This window comes from Loxodonta africana, chromosome X (assembly GCF_030014295.1).
Source record: "Loxodonta africana isolate mLoxAfr1 chromosome X, mLoxAfr1.hap2, whole genome shotgun sequence".
NCBI lineage: Eukaryota > Metazoa > Chordata > Mammalia > Proboscidea > Elephantidae > Loxodonta > Loxodonta africana.
Window position 1 is genome coordinate 122,140,520 of NC_087369.1, and position 9,344 is coordinate 122,149,863.

The window sequence follows — 9,344 nt, forward strand, 5'->3', positions numbered from 1 at the left end:
AGACCCCTGCCCCTGCTACGCTGGCCTTCAAAGCATTCAGTTTATTCAGGATGCTTCTTTGCTTTGGGTTTAGTCCAGTTGTGCTGATCTCTCCTGTATTGTGTGCTCTTTTCCTTCACCTAAAGTAGTTCCTATCTACTATCTAATTAGTGATTGCCCCTCTCCCACCGTCCCTCCCTCCCCCTCTCGTAACCACAAAAGAATGTTTTCTTCTCGGTTTAAACTATTTCTCCAGTTTGTATAATAGTGGTCTTATACAATATTTGTCCTTTTGCAACTGACTAATTTCACTCAGCATAATGCCTTCCAGGTTCCTTCATGTTATGAAATGTTTCACAGATTCCTCACTGTTCTTTATCGATGCATAGTATTCCATTGTGTGAATATACCATAATTTATTTATCCATTCATCCGTTGATGGGCGCCATGGTTGCTTCCATCTTTTTGCTATTGTAAACAGTGCTGCCATAAACATGGGTGTGCATATATCTGTTCATGTAAAGGCTCTTATTTCTGTAGGATATATTCTGAGGAGTGGGATTGCTGGATCGTGTGGTAGTTCTATTTCTAGCTATTTAAGGAAGTGCCAAATCGATTTCCAAAGTGGTTGTACCATTTTCCATTCCCACCAGCAGTGTAAAAGTGTTCCAATCTCTCTACAGCCTCTCCAACATTTATTATTTTGTGTTTTTTTGATTAATGCCAGCCTTGTTGGAGTGAGATGGAATCTCCTTGTAGTTTTGATCTGCATTTCTCTAATGGGTAATGATCATGAACATTTCCTCACGTATCTGTTAGCTACCTGAATGTCTTCTTTAGTGAAGTGTCTCTTCATATCTTTTGCCCATTTTTTAATTGGGTTATTTGTCTTTTTGCAGTATCATGTAGATTTTAGAGATTAGGCACTGATCAGAAATGTCATAGCTAAAAACTTTTTCCAAGTCTGTAGGTAGTCTTTTTACTCTTTTGGTGAAGTCTTTGGATGAGCATAGGTGTTTGATTTTTAGTAGCTCCCAGTTATCTAGTTTTTCTTCTGCGCTCTTAATAATGTTTTGCATACTGTTTATGCCATGTATTAGGGCTCCTAACATTGTCCCTATTTTTTCTTCAATGATCTTTATCGTTTTAGATTTTCTCTTTAGGTCTTTGATCCATTTTGAGTTAGTTTTTGTGCATGGAGTGAGGTATGGGTCTTGTTTCATTTTTTTGCAGATGGATATCCAGTTATGCCAGCACCATGTGTTAAAAAGACTGTCTTTTCCCCATTTAACTGTTTTGGGGCCTATGTGGGTAGATTTATGTCTGGATTCTCAATTCTGTTCCATTGGTCCATGTATCTGTTGTTGTACCAGTACCAGGCTGTTTTGACAACTGTGGCAGTATAATAGGTTCTAAAATCACTTTGTTCTTCTTTTCAGTAATGCCTTATTTATCCGGGGCCTCTTTCCCTTCCATATGAAGTTGGTGATTTGTTTCTCCATCTCATTAAAAAATGTCCTTGGGACTTGGATGGGAATTGCATTAAATGTATAGATTGCTTTTGGTTGAATAGGCATTTTTATAATGTTAAGTCTTCTATCCACGAGCAAGGTATGTTCTTCCGCTTATGTAAGTCTCTTTTGGTTTCTTGCTGAAGTGTACTGTAGTTTTGCTTGTATAAGTCTTTTACATCTCTGGTAAGATTTATTCCGAAGTATTTTATCTTCTTGGGGGCTAGTGTAAATGGCATTGATTTGGTGATTTCCTCTTTGATGTTCTTTTTGTTGGTGTGGAGGAATCCAACTGATTTTTGTATGTTTATCTTGTATCCCAATACTCTGCTGAACTCTTTTATTAGTTTCAGTAGTTTTCTGGAGGATTCCTTAGGGTTTTCTGTGTATAAGATCATGTCATCTGCAAATAGAGATACTTTTACTTCTTCATTGCCAATCTGGATGCCCTTTATTTCTTTATCTAGCCTAATTGCTCTGGCTAGAACTTCCAGCACAATGTTGAATAAGAGTGGTGATGAAGGGCATCCTTGTCTGCTTCCCGATCTCAGCGGGAATGTTTTCAGGCTCTCTCCATTTAGGGTGATGTTGGCTGTTGGCTTTGTATAAATGCCCTTTATTATGTTGAGGAATTTTCCTTCTATTCCTATTTTGCTGAGAGTTTTTATCATGAATGGGTGTTGAACTTTGTCAAATGCCTTTTCTGCATCAATTGATAAAATCACGTGATTCTTGTCTTTTGTTTTATTTATGTGGTAGATTACATTAATTGTTTTTCTAATGTTGAACCATCCCTGCATAAAAAAATACCTGGTATGAATCCCACTTGGTCATGGTGAGTTATTTTTTTGATATGTTGTTGAATTCTATTGGCTAGAATTTTGTTGAGGATTTTTGCATCCACATTTATGAGGGATCTAGGTCCATAATTTTCGTTTCTTGTGGTGTCTTTACCTGGTTTTGGTATCAGGGATATGGTGGCTTCATAGAATGAGTTTGGTAGTATTCCATCCTTTTCTATGCTCTGAAGTACCTTTGGTAATAGTGGTGTTAACTCTTCTCTGAAAGTTTGGTAGAACTCTGCAGTGAAGCTGTCCGGAACAGGGCTTTTTTTGTTGGGAGTTTTTTGATTACCTTTTCAATCTCTTCTTTTGTTATGGGTCTATTTAGTTGTTCTACCTCTGATTGTGTTAGTTTAGTTAGGTAGTGTGTTTCTAGGAATTCATCCATTTCTCCTAGGTTTTCAAATTTGTTTGAGTATAGTTTTTCATAGTAATCTGATATGATTCTTTTAATTTCATTTGGGTCTGTTGTAGTATCACCCGTCTCATTTCTTATTCGGGTTATTTGCTTCCTCTCCTGTTTTTCTTTTGTCAGTTTGGCCAATGGTTTATCAATTTTGTTGAGTTTTTCAAAAAAACAGCTTTTGGTCTTGTTAATTCTTTCGATTGTTTTTCTGTTTCCTATTTCATTTAGTTCAGCTCTTATTTTTATTATTTGTTTTCTTCCGGTGCCTGTGGGTTTCTTTTGTTCCTCTCTTTCTATTTGTTCAAGTTGTAGTGATAGTTCTTTGATTTTGGCCCTTTCTTCTTTTTAGATGTATGCATTTATTGATATAAATTGGCCTCTAAGCACCACTTTTACTGTGTCCCAAAGGTTCTGATAGAAAGTGTTTTCATTCTCATTGGACTCTCTGAATTTCTTTATTCCTTCCTTAATGTCTTCTACAATCCAGTCTTTTTTTGATCAGGGTATTGTTCAGTTTCCAAAAGTTTGATTTTTTTTCCCCTGCTTTTCCTGTTACTGATTTCCACTTTTATGGCCTTATGGCCAGAGAAGATGCTTTGTAATATTTCAATGCTTTGGATTCTGCTAAGGCTTGCTTTATGACCTAATATATGGTCTATTCTAGAGAACATTCCACGTGCACTAGAAAATAAAGTATACTTGGTTGCTGTTGGGTGGAGTGTTCTGTATATGTCTACGAGGTCAAGTTGGTTGATTTTGGCATTTAGATCTTCCGTGTCTTTATTGAACTTCTTTCTGGATGTCCTGTCCTTCACCGAAAGTGGTGTGTTGAAGTCTCCTACTATTATTGTGGAGCTGTCTATCTAGCTTTTCAATGCTGATAGAGTTTGTTTTATGTATCTTGCAGCCCTGTCATTGGGTGCATAAATAATATGGTTCTATCTTCTTGGTGTATTTTCCCTTTAATCATTATCTAGTGTCCTTCCTTGTCCTTTCTGATGGATTTAACTTTAAGGTCTGTTTTGTCAGAAATTAATATTGCCACTCCTGCTCTTTTTTGTTTGTTGTTTGCTTGATATATTTTTTTCCATCCTTTGAGTTTTAGTTTCTTTGTGTCTCTAAGTCTAAGGTGTGTCTCTTGTAGGCAGCATATAGGCGGATCTTGTTTTTTAATCCATTGTGCCACTCTCTGTGTCTTTATTGGTGCATTTAGTCCATTTACATTCAGGGTAATTATGGATAGGTATAAATTTAGTGCTATCATTTTGATGCCTTTTTTTGTGTGTTGACAGCTTCTTTTTCCCACTTGATTTTATGTGCTGAGTAGATTTTCTTTGTGTATTGTCCTTTCCTCATATTTATTGTTGTTGATTTTGTTTCTGCTGAGTCTGTATTTTTCCCTTGTATTTTATTTTGATGAGTAGGATAGTTTTTCTACTTTGTGGTTACCTTATTATTTACCCCTATTTTTCTAAATTTAAAACTAACTTTCATTTCTTTGTATCACCGTATCTTCCTCTCCATATGATTACATTTCTTAGTCCCTCTTTATTATTTTAATGTTGTCCTCTTTTATATAATAACATCGCTTTTACCCTGTTTTGGGCTTTTTTTATAATCTTGCTTTGTTTTTTTGGATTTCCCTGTCAGGTTGACTTCTGGTTGCTCTGCGCAGTGTTCTAGTCTTGGGTTGATACCTGATATTATTGATTTTCTAACCAAGAAACTCCCTTTAGCATTTCTTGTAGTTTTGGTTTGGTTTTTATGAATTCCCTCAACTTGTGTTTATCTGGAAATGTCTTAATTTCACCTTCATATTTAAGAGTCAATTTTGCTGGGTGATGTTCATTTTTATCAACAAATGGTTTAATTATGAAAAACAACGGCAATCAAACATCTAAAATTGTTTAACAACACTAAAATTAAAGAAAAGCTAATAAATATATTGAGATATAGAAATAAAAATACATAAAATAGTATACATAATGACTCAATTTTGAACAAATAGTGTATTTATATATGTGAACATGTAGATATAGCATTTGAATTATGTACAAACACACATAAATCACATCTAGATAATATGTACAAAAATACTAAGAATAGATAGCTTGGCGTGAAGCAGGGTTAAGGTGGAAATATAATTAACTCATATATTTCTGTATTGTTTAAAGTAATAGATAAAATTATGATAGTATAAGATATGCCTGGTTGGAAATTGATGTTATAAAAATATATTTTTATTGACAAAGGGGACTATGGCCATTTACTTGGCCAACTATTTTTTCCAACAAAAATCAAACTATATTTTCCTTTTCCAGAACCTATATAATTTACAAACACTTACAATGTCTCTCCATAGCTCTTACTCTATTAATACATCTCCAAATTAAATGTTCTTATATAGAGTACAGCTGTCTTATAGAGTCAATTACCATATTTTTATTGATTTTGCTTCAGGAGTTCTCTTCAAAGACAGCTCTGATGCTAAAAGCAGTAACATTGAATATAATGTCATAAGGACATTGGCTACAATATCAATTTTTCCATACAGTGCCAGTGTTACCTAAGACATCATCTGGTGAATGGAGATGATAATACCCCCATCATAGTTATATTGTAGGGAGTAATTGAGGTAATTTAAATCAAGGAGCAAGCACAGCGCCTGGCACATGGCAGTCATGCAGAGTTCCCTGGGTTTCCTAGAGTATAAGGGCCACATAAACTTTCTTCAATCTTTGCAAACACCAGTGGTCACTTACTTAAAGATAATAAACAAGAACAGCAAAACATCATTAAAATATTTTGTTAGTATGTATGTAGAAAGGCACCCTGGTGACACAATCATTAAGCATTCCACTGCTAACCAAAAGGTCAGTGGTTCGAACCCACCAGTGGTTACACAGGAGAAAAGACCTGGTGATCTGCCCCTGTAAAGATTACAGGCCAGAAAACCCTATGGGGCAGTTCTACTCTTGTCATTTATAGGGTCACTATGAGTAGGAAGTTTGCAGCTGTTCCTTCTCATTTTGAGTCGTGCCACATCAGCAAATGAAGGCCCTGGAAGCTTTGCTCCATCCATGTCATTAAAGTCAGTTCTACTTTGAAGAGATAGTTCTCCCCCAGTCATATTTTAAATGCCTTCTAATCTGAGGGGCTCATCTTCCACAACTACATCAGACTATGTTCCACTGCTATTCATAAGATTTTCACTGGCCAATTTTTCAGAAATAGATCACCAGGCCCTTCTTCCTAGTCTGTCTTAGTCTGGAAGCTCTGCTGAAACCTGTCCACCATTGGTGACCCTACTGGTATGTGAAATACCTGTGGCATAGCTTCCAGCATCATAGCAACACGCAAGCCACCATGGTATGACAGACAAGTGGTGGACCCAAGAAGAATTGATGCATTTGAATTATGATGTTGGCAAAGAATATTGAATATACCATGGATGGCTGGAAGAACAAACAAATCTGTCTTAGAAAAAGTACAGCCAGAATAACCAGAATGCTCCTTAGAACAGAGTATGGCAAGACTTTGTCTTATGTACTTTGGACATGTTTTCAGGAAGGACCAGTCCCTGGAGAAGGACATTGTGCTTGGTAAAGTAGAGGGTTAGTGAAAAACAGAAAGACCCTCAATAAGATGGGTTGACCCAGTGGCTACAACAATGGGCTCGAACATAGCAACGATCATGAGGATGGTGCAGGACCAGACAGTATTTTGTTCTGACGTACATAGGTATCTTAGTTATCTAAAACCTGAAAAACCCGTTGCTGTCGAATCGATTCCGACTCATGGTGACCCTATAGGACAGAGTAGAACTGCCCTGCAGGGTTTCCAAGGAGCACCTGATGGATTCCAACTGCTGCCCTTTTGCTTAGCAGCTGTAGCTCTTAACCACTATGCTGCGGGGGTTTCCAGTGTTATCTAGTGCTGCTGTAGCAGAAATACCATAAGTAGATGGCTTTACCAAAGAGATATTTATTCTCTCACAGTCTAGGAGGCTAGAAGTCCAAATTCAGGGTGCCAGCTCCAGGGGAAGGCTTTCTCTCGCTGTCGGTTCTGGGGAAAGATCCTTGTCATCAATCTTCCCCTGGTCTAGGAGCTTCTCAGCACAGGAACCCCTAGTCTAAAGGACGTGCTCTGCTGCCGGCACTGCTTTCTTGGTGGCATGAGGTTCCTCTCCTCTCTGCTTGCTTCTCTCTCTTATATCTCAAAAGAGATTGACTCAAGATGCAACCTAATCCTGTAGATTGAATCCTGCCTCATTATTATAACTGCCTCTAATCCTGCCTCATTAACACCACAGAAGTAGGATTTACAGCTCATAGGAAAATGACATGAGATGACAAAATGGTGGGCAATCATGCAATACTGGGAATCATGGCCTAACCAAGGTGACACAGATTTTTGGGGGAACACAATTAAATCCATAACAACAGGGTTTCTATAAGTTGGAACCGACTCGACAGCACCTAACAACAATGAGTCAGAATCAACTCAATGACACGCAAGAACAACACACACGCAGAAAGTTAGATAGGAAGAGAAAAGAAACAAATTGAAGCATGGTGATTTTAAATCGTGTCCACAAATTCTGTGACGCTTCTGTTAAGATTTGGCACCGATGGTCCTTCCCATTGAATCTGGGCATGCTTGTGACTTACTTTTAACTATTAGAATATGGCAGAAATGATGCTGTGGCAATTTACGGGCAAAAGCCTTAGTTAACTACAGCTTCCATTTCCTTTTTCTTTGGTCACTTGCACTCAAAACAAAGTCATCATGCAAAGAATAAGCTCAGGCCAATGAAGGGGCCACATGTACCATACTTTTACGCAAATAGCACACATGTTGTACATTTTTTGCCTACCGCGTGACCCCCCCCCCCACATTATTTTTCTAGGCACTCTATGCACGTTATACGTGTGGGCGCTTCATTTGCAAAAATCATGGTAGATGTTCTGGCTAACTTCAGCTGAGGTCCCAGCCAACAGCTAGCATCAAAGTGAGGACTCCAGATGATACCAATCTCTGGCCATGTAGTCAACCCAAACTATAAGTTTTACCACTGTGGCCTCAGATATTGTGGAGCAAAGAAAAGCTGTCCCTGCTCTGCCCTGTTCGAATTCCTAACCCACAGATATGGTAAGCAAAATAATGTTTTTATGTCACGAAATTCTAGAATGGTTTGTTACTTGGCAATAGAAAACTGGGACAGTAGGTATCAAAGTGACCTTTTTATGTGAGGCAAGATGACTCTAATTTCTGAAGGCACTCAGTGTGATAAACATTGCCCTTAGGTTTTCTCATTTGCATATGAGGTAGGTTTCATTACTCTCATTTTGAAAATGGGAAACCTCCGAGTCACAAGAAGTAAGTCACACTTCCTGGGACGCACACACTAATCTGGAAAGTATACATCTAAATATTATTAGTGGTTTATCTTTTGATGGGGCAGGATGAGAGGAGCAACATAAAAATGTCCCTTTATAAAGACAAGTTCTCAATTTTTGTCCTAAATATATTAATTTGGCCATCAAAAAAAAAAAAACCTAATATACAAATTTAAAACATAAGATAATAGGGATTGTGAATTGGATCAGAAAAAATATATGTAATCATAATCTATCTATGTATTTTCCTTTCTTGCTAACAATCATATTGATGAATATATATATGTATATAACTGGAATCTTACTGTATATTACAAACCGTTGTTTTGCAAACTGATATTTTTCACTTCATAATATTATATCATACGGTGTAAGAAAAAGAGATTACCTTTCTCTTTATTGATTCATTTTTCAATTTACACAAGACCATTTCTTAAACAATGAGGTTTTGCTCAATAATTAGAAACGTCAATTTCCTCACGTACTCAGATCTTAAATATACTCGGGTATGTTTTTTTTTTTGTTTGTTTCTGAGCTTTTTAATTCAGTACCATTAATGTGTATTTCCATTTTACACCAGTTACACAGTTTTATTACTACACAATACGCTTTAATATCTGGCAATATGACCTCCTCCCCAACCCACCTTTTCATTTGCCTTTAGCTTATAATTATTGTTGGAATAATAATAGTAAATGCTATTAACTTATATTCATGATTTTCTAAGTGCCACACATTTTGATTTCTTTACATAGCAATTGCTAGCACTTGTATAGTGCTTATTATGAGTCAAACACTGCTCTGTTTTATATGCAGTTGTCGTTCAAATCTTACAACAATCCTATGAAGTAGCTACTTTAATTTTTCCCATTTTATGCATGAGGAGTTTGTGGGAAAATAGGCTAGGTAATTTGTATCAGGTCATGCAATTAATAAACTGTAGCGACTGGATTTAAACCCAAGCAGAATTGGCCCAGAATTCTTACTCTTAACTACTACATTATACTGACTCTTGTTTAACCTTCAGTATAGCCTGCTGTGGTAGGTATAGTTATTATTCCCATTTTATAGATGAGAAAATTTGTTCTCAGAATAGTCAGATGACTTCCAAAGCTCATAAAAGTATTCTGTAGTACATCCAGTTACAAATCCTATGCCTTCTGATCCCCTAAGCCCATGCCCCTAACACTGCCATATCAAGTGTTCT